Source organism: Bubalus bubalis, chromosome 20 (assembly GCF_019923935.1).
Source record: "Bubalus bubalis isolate 160015118507 breed Murrah chromosome 20, NDDB_SH_1, whole genome shotgun sequence".
Classification (NCBI taxonomy): domain Eukaryota; kingdom Metazoa; phylum Chordata; class Mammalia; order Artiodactyla; family Bovidae; genus Bubalus; species Bubalus bubalis.
Genome location: NC_059176.1, coordinates 13,416,854 through 13,433,575, shown reverse-complemented (window position 1 = coordinate 13,433,575; position 16,722 = coordinate 13,416,854). Strand labels below are relative to the sequence as shown.

General features: G+C 45.0%; 1 long non-coding RNA gene across 1 annotated transcript; it reads left to right on the top strand.

The window, feature by feature from the left end:
- The first annotated feature begins 4,803 nt into the window (after positions 1–4,803).
- LOC123330720 lies at positions 4,804–15,608 on the top strand. The gene is made up of 3 exons (XR_006546797.2): positions 4,804–5,891; positions 12,082–12,227; positions 15,561–15,608. It is a non-coding gene; the product is annotated as an uncharacterized LOC123330720 (long non-coding RNA).
- The last annotated feature ends 1,114 nt before the right edge of the window (positions 15,609–16,722 follow it).

Sequence of the window (16,722 nt, the reverse complement as noted above, 5' to 3'; positions counted from 1 at the left end):
CTATAACATGCTAGATTTTGTAAGGACCTAAGGCAACTCCTTTTTTTGAGGGATAATTGGGGGAGAGAATCTTGACACATATTTGTGCATATATACTAATAGCTTAGTCATCAGGAGAACTTATCCTTTGCAATATATTTACTTGCCAATCATGAATCCAATAGCTGCTATGTGATAGGTGAGGAGGTCACGCATGCGTGTGTATTAAGTCACGGCAGTTGTGTCTTTTTATGACCCTATGGACTGTAGCTTGCCAGGCTCCTCTGTCCATGGGATTCTCCACGTAAGAATATGAAGTGGGTTGCCATGCCCTCCTCCAGGGGATGTTCCCAACTCAGGGGTCAGAGATCGAACCCACATCTCCTGTGGCTCCTGCCTTGCAGGCAGATTCTGTACTGCTGAGCCACCAGGGAAGCCCCAGAGAGGTCATTGATGGTTATTTATATGCCAGAAAAAATATTACCATGTTCCTCATACCCTCACCCACAAGAGGAACCCATCCTTTGCTATATGGGCAGCTTCTGGGTCTGGGGGAGTTGGTGTGCTAATGATGATGGGGTGCAGAATTTTGAAGGGCAAAGAACATGTAGACTGAGTTATTTCCAAACAGGCATACAAGAGAAAAGGGGTAGATACTGAAATATGGGGCTTCCCTTGTAGCTCAGTTGGTAAAGACTGTCTGCAATGCAGGAGACCTGTGTTTGATTCCTGGGTCAGAAAGATCCCCTGGAGAAGGAAATGGAAACCCACTCCAGTTTTGTTGCCTGGAGAATCCCATGGACAGAGGAGCCTGGCAGGATATAGTCCATGGGGTCGCAAGAGTCGGGTACAACTTAGTGACTAAACTACCGCCACTGAAATAGGAGGAATTGAAGAAAAGAGAAAGGCCATCGTGGGCTAGGCTTTCTCTCTCCACCCTCCCCCCGCCCCTTGCCCACCACCACACCGTGCCCCTCAGGGAGGAAAAGGGGAGGGAGGAAGACAGACTGAATTTGAAGCCTGAATTCTGTTTCCAGGCAGCTACTAAGGTGATGCTATAAGAGATTCACATTGTATCACACAGAATAAGCAAGAGAGACGTTGAATCTTTTTTCAGAATTTTACCAGGGACTAGCATAAATGAAGATTTAAATTGCTTTCCAGTTCCTATTGAGGTTTCTTTTGAAGGTAGGATGCTGAGATGAGACTGCCCAGCAGCCTGGGCATATGTATTTTGACTTGTAGTATTAGGAAATTCAATTCATAGAGTGCTGCACAATTTTCAAAGTGCGATTGTTATTCAACACCTATTTTGTTGACAATCTGCCTCGGAAATGGTTTCCTCTTCTGTTAATGGGTTCAGGTCAGTGACCACCCAGGTGATGAGCAGGAGGGCTGAGATTCAGGGGTCTCCACCCTCCTTCTTCGCTCCCCTCGCTGGGGCTCACCTGCCCTTTCATGTCCCTTCCCTGCCCTGCCCTCTGCACAGGGACAGGCCTTCCTGTGACCTTCTGTGTTCACTGCAATAAGAGCATCCCTAAGGGGCACGAGGCTAAGTTTGATCCCATAAGCAATCTGATGCTGATCCATGTGCGTCTCTCTCTGCAAGGCTGGTCCTTTTGCCTTCTCTCTTTCCACGACCTTTCGGAGAGGTTGGGTCACATAGTGGATTGGAAACAAGTAGGATCTGTTATCAGAACAGGTCTTGAAAACCACTCGTCCTCATTTTCCGTGTGACCTTGAATGCATAACCAACCAAGGTCCTGATTTTTTAATCTATTAAATGAGGATTATATCATATTTCATCAATTCCAAGAAGCACGTTTTCCCACATTTTGTGTGTGCTAAGTCACTTCAGTTGTTAAGTGAAGTGACTTCATCTTGAGGAAATGTTCTGCAGGAGGTGGCATAAGGATCCTTGCGTAAGTCCAGGCCTGTGTGTGGCCCAGACCAGGAAGGGTCGGGGAAGGGAGGGGGGAGACCGCCCTGCCCCACAGCCCTGACTCCGCTGGTGACTGGGAGGGAGCATCGTGGCCTGGGTTCCAGGCAGCGAGCAGTTGGATTACGAACCTGGTGCCTGGCACAGCCGGTGCAGGACGTGGGGGAACCCGAGGGTTTCTAACTGGACAAGCTGGGGAGTCCAAAGCTTAGCCCTTCTGTCCCACTCAGTGTGGAGAACTCTTTCCCCAGAAGGGGTGACCGGGGCGGGTCTCAAACAGTACATACCTCAGGGGCACATGGCCAAGGCTTGCTCTGACCTAAGAGCCCTTCTGGCTGCTACGAGGTGAACCTGGGGAATGTTAGCCCATGGGCTCTGAAGCAAGACAACTGGGTTAGCCTTGGACGTTTCTGTGCCTCAGTTTCCCCATCTGTAGATTGGGGGTTATGATATTATCTACTTTATATTGTTGGGAGGATTAAATGAGGTTATAGTTGTAAAACACAAACAGCAATGTCTGGTAACTGCTTAATAAGGGCTACTGTTCATATTTAGTATATGAATAATTCGGATTGTATTTATTTTATGGAGATAATTGGCCTGCAGAAGCAAATTGAGTCATATTATTTCCACGTCCTTTGGAGGACACTGTTGCCCTTTAATTGTCCTGTATATGACTCACAGTTACCGTTTCATTCATTCGTTCCTTATTCATTCATTCCGCATTGAGTTCTGTCTCCCTGTGAGTGTCAGTTTCACCTTCTTCTCTGCTGTTGTTGCCTTCAGACCCCCTGGGAGCCCCTCGTTGATTTTCCCTCCTCACACCCCCTCTCTTCCAATTTGAATGCTTCCTCAAGCATTAGAGGCAGGTAGGAGACGAGGTGCATCAGTTCTGCAGAGGATGGGCAGTTGGTGGCTGAGAATAAGGACAGCTGAGTGGTTGTAGGCCCCACACTCGCATCTTGTGTGCAAGCGTGCTCAGTCGCTTCAGTCGTGTGCGACTCTGTGCGACCCCATGGACTGTAGCCCGCCAGGCTCCTCTGTCCATGGGATTCTCCAGGTGAGTATATTGGAATGGATTGCCATGCCCTCTTCTAGGGGATCTTCCCTGCCCAGGGATGGAACTTGCATCTCCTGCGGCTCCTGCATTTCAGGCCGATTCTTTACTGCTGAGCCACCGGGGAAGCCCACTCTTATCTTACAGGTGAGGAAACAGAGGCTGAGGAAGGCCAGGTGGCTCACCTGGGTCGCACGGTGAGTGACAGGACAGGCATCTACTCGGTGTCCTTGTTCCCAGCCACCCCCTACAGAACCGGTGCAGTGGGTCCCCTGTGAGGGGGCGGTGGGAGTAGGGCATCACCCCCAAAGGCTGAGGTTTTCCTCGAGCTGCTTCTCCAGCTCATAAGAGACGCTTCACCCATCAGTGCCGGCTCTCAGCTAAAGGCGGCACCAGCCCATTGCAGATGGAGGCGATAGATGAGCCATTGGTCAGAAGTGTGTCCTAATCCTGCTCTCTCCTGCTCTAATTCCCCGCAAATAATCTTCCCAGGCTGGCGTTAGCCTACTTAGCCCAGGCTGGAAAGCACACGAGGTAAGCCACCCGGCTTAACCCTGGAGTGGCCGGGTTCAGGAACACAGCATGTCATGAGCCCTGGAAGGCAGGAGGTGCTGGTACCTCGGTTCACAGGCCGGGACGCTGAGGCCCACGAGGGTAAGGGCCCATCACAGGCCACACAGTGGCCATGGAGGACGAAGAGGGCTAAGGGCATACCCAGAGGCCTTCCTGGTGCTGACCCAAGGAGTGAGAGAGCAGCCCCTGAGGGGAACGTCTGCTTGGGTGTCCTGAAGTGCCAGGACCTCTCACCACCACCACTTACAGCCTCTGTATGAACAAGTACCGTGGAGCCTGGTCCTCTGTGGGTGGGCGAGTGGCTGGACCACCTGCAGCAGGAGAGCAGCCTCAGAGGCCTGAGATGTCCATTTGTGCAACATATGCTGATAAAGCACCTACTATGTGCCACTGTCATGCGAGGCTCTCAAGTGTTAGTCCTCACAGCAACTCGAGGAAGTAGGTTCCATTACTGGCCCTGGTTCCTTAGTTTAGTGATGTGCAAGACAGAGGATAGAGAAATTCAGTTATTTGCTGAGGCCGCACAGTGAGAGGGTTGGTAGAGGTGAGATCTGAACCCACAACATCCAGCTCGAAAGCCCCCACGTTCTTAACCACCTGCTGTATAGTCACTTTTGAATGTTGCTCCACATGCAACCCTCAGATGGTTCAGATGGAAACAGCCTGGCCCTTCACTGTAATAGTAACACCTAGAACCTCCCTGGTGATCCAGTGGCTAAGGCTCCACACTCCCAACACAGGGGGCCTGGGTTCCATCCCTGCTCAGGGAACTAAGACCCCACATGCCGCAACTAGAGTTCACATGCTGCAGCTAAGACCTGGTGCAGTTGGTTAAATAAATACATATTAAAAAAAAAAGTAACACCTGAAACCCAAGGCACAAAGGCAAGTGTAGGGAAAGAGCAAATTAGTCAAGATGGCGTGGTCAGGCTCTCTTGCTCCATGCCCTCTCACCCTCACCCCATGTTTTGTGAATAATGATTACATAACAGCTGAGAATATTCAGTCCTGAATATTCATTGGAAGGACTAATGCTGAAGCTGAAGCTCCAATACTTTGGCCACCTGATGCAAAGAACTGACTCATTAGAAAAGACCCTGGAGCTGGGAAAGATTGAAGGCAGGAGAAGAAGGGGACAACAGGAGATGAGATGTTTGGATAGCATCACCGACTCATTAGGCATGAGTTTGAGCAAACTCCGGGAGTTGGTGATGGACAGGGAAGGCTGGGGTGCTGCAGTCCATGGGGTTACAAAGAGTTGGACACAACTGAGTGACTGAACAGCTGAGAATCACTTATAGCTCTGTGTGCGTCACGAGGTACTCGCTTGGCCACAAGCTACTTTTGTTTTGTAAGCATATATAAACTCCACCTGGAAAGCCCTTGAGGTCAGGTCAGTTCAGGTCTGCTGTTGCGCCAGCCAGGAAAGAATAAATGCATCTGCAGTTCCTACGGCTCCTTGAGTTTTCTTCCAGCCTCTTAGCTTGTGTCTTGCCTACCATGGGTTCGGCAAACAGCGCACACAGTGAGATACAGTGAGACAGCGAGTGTGCCCAAAGCCAAGGACTGATAAAACTCCCAGGACTTTGGAGAAAGAGGGCTATCATTTACTGTATTGACGTAATTAATTTGAACATTTTTTGTTTAGCTTTACTTCTTTGATGGCTTGTCTATTGTCTGTGTCCCCACACTAGAAAGTAAGTTTCAGAAGAAGAAGAGCTCTGTCCCATCCCTTCTGTATCCCCAGTACTTTAGCACTTGGCTGGCAGTAGGTGCTCAATATATATTTATTGTTTAATAAATGTGGTAAATTAAAAATGGTGGCCATAAATTCTTTGCTAATCTTCCCATTGAAATGGGGTGAGAGGGTCTATTTCTCCTCACTTTGCATCTGGGCTGTGTTTAATGATGTGCTAGAATATGGCAGAGTGATGCTCTGGGACTTCTGTAGCTCAGCTGTAAGAAGCTTTACAGGTTTAACCTGGGGTTTTGGAACTGCTTGTGGAATGCTTTCTCTTGGAGCCTGTTGTTCTTGCATTGAGAACTCCGAGGCACATGATGAGGCCACATGTAGATGCCCTAGTCAGTAGCCCTACCTGAGCTCCCAGCTGACGGACAGCATCCGCTTCAGGTCACAGTAGTGAGCCAGTGTGGACATCCAGCCCAGAAGAGTGTTCAGATGGCCTCAGCTCCAGTGAGCAAATGTGTGATTGCAGCTGGACAAGAGGCCCGTGAGAGAACAGGCCAGCGGAGCCCAGTCAATCCAAGTACCGAGAGATGGTGAAGAGGAGAAGGGTGGTTCTGGCGTTCCGGAGGATACCCATGCCCATGAAAACACAGCATGTATGTTCTGGTCTTATTTATGTAGCGCCATGAATAATGGTGGTTTTCTCAGAACGGTGACTTCTATGTCACCTTGACTCTATATTTGAATAAGTTGCTCAGGATCTTTACAATGAGTATATGTTATTTATATCATTTCATATAATAAGCAAGGTTATTGAGGGTGGAGTTAGTGAAAAACAATAACTTAACCTCAAGGTTTTTCTATAACACAGTAGATAGCCTTGAAGATTATCATGGCTATTTTCTTTAGGAGGTAAAGTTAAAAAGACTTACGTTTTCATCATCAGGATTTTATTAAAATTCTGGATCAGATGATGTTAAGGAATTTGCCCAAGGTTGCAAGGCCAGTATATGTCAGGGCTGCTATTTGCAACAGAAACCAATGCAAGCTGATTTAAGCAGAAAAGAAATTTATTAAAAGGTCATCGGGCACCTGTTCTTGATAAAAACTCTCAGCAAACTAGGAATAAATGGCACCTTTCTCACCTTAACAAAGAGCATCTACAAAAAATCTACAGCTAACATTATATTTAATGGTGAGAGACTGAACACTTTCCCCCAAAGTCTAGGGGAAAAGTCAAGGATATCTGCTCTCTTCACTCCTAGTCAACATATTAGTCAGCAAAACAAGGCCAGGAAAAGAAATAAAAGGCATAAGGATAAGGAAGAAATAAAACTCTAGGCAGTACGGCCCACATAGAAAAGCCCAAAGAATTTATAAAGACATTATTAGATCTAGCAATGAGTTTAGCAAGAAAGCAGGCTACAAGGTCAATTACTATCAATTATCTATTTATTTATTGCATCTTTGTGTGATAGGAAGGCCCAAAGGGAAATGAAAATTAATTTTTAAATACAGTAGCACCAAAACCATGAAATACTTAGGGATAAGTAACATGTAAGGTTTCTAAGCTGAAAACTATAAAATATTGATGAAAGAAATCTAAGAAAACTTAGATAAATGAGATATATTTTGTTCCTGGATGAAAAGACTCAATATTGTCAAGATGCCAGTTCTCCATAAATTGATCTCCAGATTCAATGCAATCCCAATCAAACTCCCAGCAGGCTCCTTTGAGAAATTGACAAGCTGATTCTAATATTTATATGGAAAAATAAAGGACTTAAATTGGTCAAAACAATTTTGATAAAGAATAATACTGTAGGGCTCATACTACCTGATTTCAAGCTTTATTATAGTAATCAATACAGTGTGCTATTCATGAAAGGATGATAGATAAAAAGGACAGAAAACAGAATCCAGATATAGGCCCATACATAAATCAATTGATTTTTTATACAGATACCATAGCAATTCATTGGAAAAAGATTGTCTTTTTAACAAATGGGGCTATTGGATATCTATATACAAAAACAAAACCAAACCCCCCAAACCCTCAATCTATAGCATATACAAAAAGTAATTTGACATGAGTTGTAGCCCTAAGTGTAAAAGCTAATATAAAACTTCTAGAAGAAAACAGAAACAGAAGAAAGTCTTTGCTACTTTGGGTAAGGGAAATATTTCATAGGATGCAAAAATATAAATTGTAAAAGAAAAAATAACATGACCTTCATCCAAGTTAAAAACTTCTGCTCTTTGAAAAACACTTAAGAAATGAAAAGACAAGCCACAGACTGGGAGAAAATATTTGCAGAACATAAATCTAATAAAGGACTAGTAACTGGACTACATTTTAAAAACTCTTAAAACACAATAAGAAAATAAGCCAATTTAAAAAATTAGCAAATCATTTGAACACTTCACCAAAGAAATATATGAATGACAAATAATCACATGGAAAGATGCTTAATAGTAGTTATAATTGGCTTCCCAGTGGTGCTAGCAGTAAAGAACCTGCCTGCCAGGGCAGGAGACATGAGACGCATGGGTTCAATCCCTGGGTTGGGAAGATATCCCCTGGAGGAGGGCACGACAACCCACTCCAGTATTCTTGACTGGAGAATCACATGAACAGAGGAGCCTGGCGGACTATAGTCCATGGGGTCACAAAGAGTCGGACATGACTGAAGTGACTTAGCATGCACTTCAGTTCAGTTCATTCACTCAGTCATGTCCAACTCTTGTGACCCATGGACTGTGGCACGCTAGGCTTCCCTGTCCATCACCAACTCTCAGAGCTTGTGAAAACTCATGTTCACTGAGTCGGTGATGCCATCCAACCGTCTCATCCTCTGTCGTCCCCTTCTCCTGCTGCCTTCAATCTTCCCCAGCATCAGGGTCTTTTCCAAGGAGTCAGTTCTTTGCATCAGGTGGCCAAAATATTGGAGTTTCAGCTTCAGCTTCACTCCTTCCAATGAATATTCAGGACTGATTTCCTTTAGGATTGACTGGTTTGATCTCCTTGCAGTCCAAGGGACTTGCAAGAGTCTTCAACTCTTCTCCACAGTTCAAGAGCATCAATTCTTCAGCGCTCAGCTTTCTTTATAGTCCAACTCTCACATCCATACATGACTACTGGAAAAACTACAGCTTTGACTAGACAGACCTTTGTTGGCAAAGTAATGTCTTTGTTATTTAATATGCTGTCTAGGTTGGTCATAGCTTTTCTTCCAAGGAGCAAGCGTCTTTTAATTTCATGGGTGCGTCACCATCAGCAGTGATTTTGGAGACCCTGAAAATAAAGCCTCTCACTGTTTCCATTGTTTCCCCATCTATTTGCCATGAAGTGATGGGACCAGATGTCATGATCTTAGTTTTCTGAATGTTGAGTTTTAAGCCAAAATTTTCACTCTCCTCTTTCACTTTCATCAAGAAGTTCTTTAGTTCTTCACTTTCTGCCAAAAGGGTGGTGTCATCTGCATATCTGAAGTTATTGATATTTCACTTGGCATTCTTGATTCCAGCTTGTGCTTCATCCAGCCTGGCATTTTGCATCATGTACACTGCATATAGGTTAAATAAGCAAGGTGACAATATACAGCCTAGACGTATTCCTTTCCCGACTTGGAACCGGTCTATTGTTCCTTGTCCAGTTCTAACTGCTACTTCCTGACCTGCATACAGATTTCTCAGGAGGCAGGTCAGGTGGTCTGGTATTCCTGTTTCTTTAAGTATTTTCCACAATTTGTTGTGATCCACACAAAGTATTTGGCATAATCAATAAACCAGAAGTAGGTGTTTTTCTGGAACTCTCTTGCTTTTTCAATGATCCAACAGATGTTGGCAATTTGATCTCTGGTTTCTCTGCCTTTTCTAAATTCAGCTTGAACATCTGAAAGTTCATGGTTCACATACTGTTGAACATGGCTTGGAGAATTTTGAGCATTACTTTGCTAGCGTGTGAGATGAGTGAAATTGTGCAGTAGTTGGAACATTCTTTGGCATTGCCCTTCTTTGGGATTGGAATGAAAACTGACCTTTCCAGTCCTGTGGCCACTGCTGAGTTTTCCAAATTTGCTGGCATATTGAGTGCAGCACTTTCACAGCACCATCTTTTAGAATTTGAAATACCTCAACTGGAATTTCATCACCTCCACTAGCTTTGTTCGTAGTGATGCTTCCTAAGGCTCACTTGACTCCACATTCCAGGCTGTCTGGCTCTAGGTGAGTGGTCACACCATTATGGTTATCTGGGTCACTGAGATCTTCTTTGTACAGTTCTTCTGTGTATTCTTGCCACCTCTTCTTAATATCTTCTGCTTCTGTTAGGTCCATACCATTTCTGTCCTTTATCAAGCCCATCTTTGCATGAAATGTTCCCTTGGTATCTCTGATTTTCTTGAAGAGATCTCTAGTCTTTCCCATTCTATTGTTTTCCTCTATTTCTTTGCATTGATCACTGAGGAAGGCTTTCTTATCTCTCCTTGCTATTCTCTGGAACTCTGCATTCAGATGGGTATATCTTTCATTTTCTCCTTTGCCTTTAGCTTCTCTTCTTTTCTCAGCTATTTGTAAGGCCTCCTCAGACAAGCATTTTGACATTTTGCATTTCTTCCTCTTGGGGATGGCCTTGATCACTGCCTCCTGTACAATGTCATGAACCTCTGTCCATAGTTCTTCAGGCACTCTGTCAGATCTAATGCCTTGAATCTATTTCTCACTTACACTGTATAATTGTAAGGGATTTGATTTAGGTCATACCTGAATGGCCTAGTGGTTTTCCCTACTTTCTTCAATTTAAGTCTAAATTTGGCAATAAGGAGTTCATGATCTGAGCCACAGTCAGCTCCTGGTCTTGTTTTTGCTGACTGTATAGAGCTTCTCCATGTTTGGCTGCAAAGAATATAATCAATCTGATTTCAATACTGACCATCTGGTGATGTCCATGTGTAGAGTCTTGTGTTGTTGGAAGAGGGTGTTTGCTATGACCAGTGAATTCTCTTGGCAAAAGTCTATTAGCCTTTGCCCTGCTTCATTCTGTACTCAAAGGCCAAATTTGCCTGTTACTCCAGGTATGTCTTGATTTCCTACTTTTGCATTCCAGTCCTCTATAATGAAAAGGACATCTTTTTTGCATGTCAGTTCTGGAAGGTCTTCTAGGTCTTCATAGAACTGTTCAGCTTCCTCAGCATTACTGGTTGGGGCATAGACTCGGATTATTGTGATATTGAATAGTTTGCCTTGGAAACGAACAGAGATTATTCTGTCATTTTTGAGATTGCAGCCAAATACTGCATTTCAGACTCTTTTGTTGACTCTGATGGCTACTCCATTTCTTCTAAGGGATTCCTGCCCACAGTAGTAGATATAATGGTCATCTGAGTTAAATTCACCCATTCCAGTCCATTTTAGTTCCCTGATTTCTAAAATGTTGATGGTCACTCTTGCCAACTCCTGTTTGACCACTTCTAATTTACCTTGATTCGTGGACCTAACATTCCAAGTTCCTATGCAATATTGCTCTTTACAGCATTGGACCTTGCTTCTATCACCAGTCACATCCACAACTGGGCATTGTTTTCACTTTGGCTCCATCTCTTCCTTCTTTTTGGGGTTATTTCTCCACTCTTCTCCAGTAGCATATTGGGCACATACCGACCTGGAAAGTTCGGCTTTCAGTGTTGTATCTTTTTGCCTTTTCATACTGTTCATACTTTTCTTCCACTGGAGAAGGCAATGGCAAACCACTTCAGTATTCTTGCCTTGAGAACCCCATGAACAGTATAAACAATCACACACTTATAATTAAGCAAATGGAAATTCAAACCACAACTAAATACCACTAAGTAAGTAAGTTGGAGAAGGCAATGGCCACCCACTCCAGTAGTCTTGCCTGGAAAATCCCATGGACAGAGAAGCTTGGTGGGCTGCAGTCCATGGGGTCGCAAAGAGTCGGATACGACTGAGCAACTTCACTTTCACTTTTCCCTTTCATGCGTTGGAGAAGGAAATGGCAACCCACTCCAGTCTTCTTGCCTAGAGAATCCCAGGGATGGCGGAGCCTGGTGGGCTGCCATCTATGGGGTCGCACAGAGTCGGACACGACTGAAGTGACTTAGCAGCAAGTAAGTAAGTAAGTGAAGTCACTCAGTTGTGTCCAACTCTTTGCGACCCGAGGACTGTAGCCTACCAGGCTTCTCCATCCATGGGATTCTCCAGGCAAGAATATTGGAGTGGGTTACCATTTCCTTCTCCAAAATACCACTAAACACCTATTGAAATGTCTCAAGTTTGAAAAACCTGACTATCAAATGCTGGTGAGGATGTGGAGCAACCAGAACTCTTATACATTGCTGGTAGAAGCTGCTGGTAATGCAAACTGGTACTGCCACTTCGTAAAATAGTTTTGGCAGTCTTTTATAAAATGAAACAAATAGGTACCATATGACTCGGCAATTCAGCTCCTTTGTGTTTATCCAAAGGAAAAGAAGATATGTCCACACAAAAATCTATATGTGAAAGTTTATAGCAGCTTGATTCATAACCACCCCAAACAGAAAACAGCCCAAATGTCCGTTAACTGGTGAATCAATTAACAACTTCTGATGCATCCATAAAATAGAATATGATCCTTGTGGCTCAGACGGTAAAGAATCTGCCTGCAATGTAGGAACCCTGGGTTCAATCCCTGGGTCAGGAAGATCCCCTGGAGAAGGGAATGGCAACCCACTCCAGTATTCTTGTCTGGGGAATTCCATGGACAAAAGAGCCTGGCAGGCTACAGTCCACGGGGTTGAAAGAGTCAGACATGACTGAGTGACTAACACTTTTTTTTTTCCACAGCAGTAGAAAGCAACAAACTCCTTTATATGCAGCAACATGGATGATTTATGCTCCGTAAAAGAAGCCAGATTTAAAAGGCAGCATACGCTAGGATTCCATTTATATGACATTCTAGAAATGGTCAAACAACAGGGAAAATAAATCAGGTCAGTCATTGCTAGGGTGTGAAGGTAGGTGAGGGGACTGGCCAAACTGGGGGGGTACATGTGAATTTTGGAGCATAAAGGAAATATTCTCTATCTTGATTAAGGAAATGGTTATGCTAATGTATACTTTTGCCAAAATTCATAGAACTGTGTGAATAAGGTATATGAAATATACCCCAATATAAACTGCCAACAAGCACATGAAAAGGTGCTCAACATTACTAATCATTCAGTTCAGTTCAGTTCAGTCACTCAGTCGTGTCTGACTCTTTGCGACCCCATGAATCACAGCATACCAGGCCTCCCTGTCCATCACCAACTCCCAGAGTTCATTCAAACTCATGTCCATCAAGTCGGTGACGCCATCCAGCCATCTCATCCTCTGTCGTCCCCTTCTCCTCCTGCCCCCAATCCCTCCCAGCATCAGAGTCTTTTCCAATGAGTCAACTCTTCGCATGAGGTGGCCAAAGTACTCGAGTTTCAGCTTCAGCATCATTCCTTCCAAAGAACACCCAGGACTGATCTCCTTTAGAATTGACTGGCTGGATCTCCTTGCAGTCCAAGGGACTCTCAAGAGTCTTCTCCAACACCACAGTTCAAAAGCATCAGTTCTTCAGTGCTCAGCTTTCTTCACAGTCCAACTCTCACATCCATACATGACTACTGGAAAAACCATAGCCTACTGGAAAAACCTAGACGGACCTTTGTTGGCAGAGTAATGTCTCTGCTTTTGAATATGCTATCTAGGTTGGTTATAACTTTCCTTCCAAGGAGTAAGCGTCTTTTAATTTCATGGCTGCAATCACCATCTGCAAGGGAAATGCAAGTCAAAACCACAGTGAGATATCACCTCACACATGTTACAGTGCCTATTTTCAAAAAGATGAGAGCTAACAAATGCTGGCAAGGATGTGGAGAAAAGAGAACCCTTGTACAGAGTTGGTGGGAAGGTGACTTGGTGCAACCACTGTGGAAAACAGTATGGAGGCTGCTCAGAAAATTAAATAGAACTCCCATATGGTCTGTGGTACCCAACCCTCTTCTGGGTATATATCTGAAGAAAATGAAATCACTATCTCCAAGAGATATCTGTACCCTCCTGTTCACAGCAGCATTAGTTATAGTAACCAAGACCTGGAAACAACCTAAATGTCCACAGATGGACGACTAGATAAAGAACACACACACACAGTGGTGTATTATTCAGCCATAAAAAGGAATGAAATTCTGCTATTTATGACAACATGGATGGAACGTGACTGCATTTTGCTAAGTGAAAGTCAGAGAAAGACAAATACTGTATGATCTCTTTTATACGTGGAATTTAAAAACATCAGCTTATAGAAATAGAGAGTAGGAAGGGGATTGCCGGCCACTGAGGGGTGGGGAAAATGAGGAGTAGGTCACAGGGTACAAACTTCCAGGTGTAAGGTGAATAAATTCTGGGGATCTAAAGTGCAGTGTGGTGATTACGTTAATAATACTATACTGTGTACTTAAAAACTGCTATGAGAGTAAAGCTTTAAAGTTCCCACCATAATAACAACAATGGCAAAAAACAGGTAATTATGTGAGGTGAAGGATTAATTAACCTTATTGTGGTAAATGTTTTGCAATATATTCGTGTGTATCAAATCATCACATTGTACACTTGAAGCTTACACACTGATAGACATCAACTGATGTCTCAAAAAGCTGCAAAAAATGTACTGCAATAAATCTGATAAAAGCAGGGGATCATTGGGAGGGCCAGAGGATCTAGCTTTGAGACTGCATGCCATGAGAAATGCCCAGATTCAGACTGGACTCTGAGCTTAGCCCCAGTGAGTGTCCAGTTAAAAAAAAATAGAAAGCACCTCAGGCTTTCAAGCAAAACACGACTTAATCCATAAGCTGAATGGATGGAAAACATGGGGCCCAGGCCATGTGCCTGTACCTTAGCAGCAAGGGAGGCGGGGAGGGGTGGGGTCTGGGAATCTCTGGCACGTTCAGAATTTCAGGTGGTGGATTCACCATCAACTGAGGGAGTCCAGATGCTCGAGGCCAAAAGGAATGACAAATGTCCACCGTAGCTGCTGCTGCTGCTGCTAAGTCGCTTCAGTCGTGTCCGACGTAGCTAGTAAATATGAAAATAGGGTTTCAAGCCATGATCAACCAGGGACAAAGTCTTCATCACGACGTGGCAGCTCTTGAGGTGGTGCCTGAACACTGCCCCCAGGATCCAGAGCTAGGCGGTCTGGGGTGGGTCAATAACTGCGCCCGACAATTGTGTTCTCTCCACCGTGAGAGTGGGGAGCTCTGGGTTTCCCCTTGGCTCCAGCCATTCTCAGCCCTGCCCACACTGGGATGCCATCTGGGCCCTTGGGCACCATGAGCGATTTCAGCCAGGAGTGTCTTTTTTGGCTAAGGAGCAGCCAGGTCCCCAGAGAACCAGAGGCGGGCCATGGGGACACCCCCATCCTGGGCACACAGATGGGAAGGCTGGAGTTTTGAGTAGTGTCAGTGTCGACAGAACAGGAAGGAGGAGGGGCGGTCAGGGTGGGCTGAGGAGGAAGAGTAGAGGTCAAGTTGAGGTTTTGAAATAGAAGCCCTTACTTCCCCTCTGTCCTCTTGCCCTATTCCCTTGGCCTCAGCCTTTGCTGACCCTCCCAGGCTGCTCAGCACCTCATCTTCCTCCCACTTCCAGCAATCTCTGGATATCTTTCTATCTACTTCTTACAAACCCTCAGCACATCCTGGATCTCTGCATCAAAACAGCCACACATCTAGAAACACCACCTGCCGGCCATTCTTTTCAAACAGGGAATAACACATACTGAGAGGTATGGACTCCCTAAATCAAAACCATCCAAGCCTGGGAGGGTGCCTTGGGAAAAGGAAACACCTGCAGAGCCGAGAGGAAAGAGAAGGGAGGGACAGGAGCCCTCTGGGATGCCCACCAGCCCACCAACCGCTCTCCACCCTGCTTCCTCTCCTCCCACAAAGAGGCTGAAATGGCCAGATGAGTGAGAGTAGGGCATCTGCTCCAGTTCTGGCCAACAGGGCCATCAAGAGGAGGAGTTTGTTGGTGTTTTCTAAGGTATTCTTTCCTAATGAAAGGAGATTCATGGATGGGAATGCTCTTCTCCTCTAGCCAGGTGTTGTCACATCTACATGGGATATTGGAAGTGTGGCAGCCAATCGTGACCATAAGGCCAAACCTAGGGCCAATCTATATGCTGAGGAAAGATGAAAAAAGGGTCTGGGTCCTTGATAACGTCACTGAGAACCAATACTGAACTTTCCCTCAAGTAGGTGAATTATATGAAATAATGAAACCCCTACTGTTTACAGGCTTCCCAGGTGGCTCAGATGGTAAAGAATCTGCCTGCAATTCAGGAGACCTGGGTTTGATCCCTGGGTCAGGAAGATCCCGTGGAGAAGGAAATGGCAACCTGCCAGTATTTTTGCCTGGAAAATCCCTTGGACAGAGGAGCCTGGCGGGCTACAGTCCACGGGGTTGCAGACTCAGATGTGACTGAGCAATTAACACTTTCCATTTTCCTTTCCTGCTGTTTACTCTTCTCATATTTGGAACTTTTGCTGTGTACAACTTAAAGTATTCTGGCAGAAACAAATAAACCAGCATTTTCCAAATTCCCCAATGTGTAAGCCTGTGTTAGGAGCCTTTTAAAGGTCATTACTATTTTATCTCCATCATACATTTGAGGAAACTGAAGCTTTTTGTTTTTGTTGGTGGTGGTGTTCAGTCACTAAGTCGTGTCCAACTCTTTGTGACCCCAGGGACTGCAGCATGCCAGGCTTTTCTGTCCCTCACTCTCTCTCAGAGTTTGCTCAGCCTATGCTATATTGTTCTTTGCAGCATCAGACTTTCACCACCAGACACATTCACAACTGAGTGTCATTTCTGCGTTGGCCCAGCCACTTCATTCTTTCTGAAGCTATTAGTAATTGCCCTCCATTCTTTCCCAGTAGCATGCTGGACACCTACCAACCTGGGGGGTCATCTTCCGGTGTCATATATTTCTGCCTTTTCATACTGTTCTTGGGGCTCTCATGGCAAGAATACTGGAGTGGTATGCCATTCCCCGCTCCAGTGGACCATGTTCTGTCAGAACTCTTCGCTATGACCTGTCCATCTTGGGTGGCCCTGGACGGCATAGCTCATAGCTTCACTGAGTTACACAAGCCCCTTTGCCACGACAAGGCTGTGATCTGTGAAGAGGTACTGAGGCTTAGAGGGTTAAGTAACCTGCACAAAGTCACATACTAAGTGGCAGAGGCAGAAGTCTAGTCTGTTGTGACTTCACAAAATTTATAGAGCACTCTTCCCAGTCTCTCCAGGGACTGGGAAGGCAGTGCAAAGGAAACAGACAAATCTGGGCTCTCATGGAAGTTCCATTCCAGTAAGGGAGGCTGGCCTTAAAGAAGTGAACCAATAAGCAAGGTTATTTTATTTATTTTGTTTATTTATTTTGTTCGTGGTGAGTCTCAG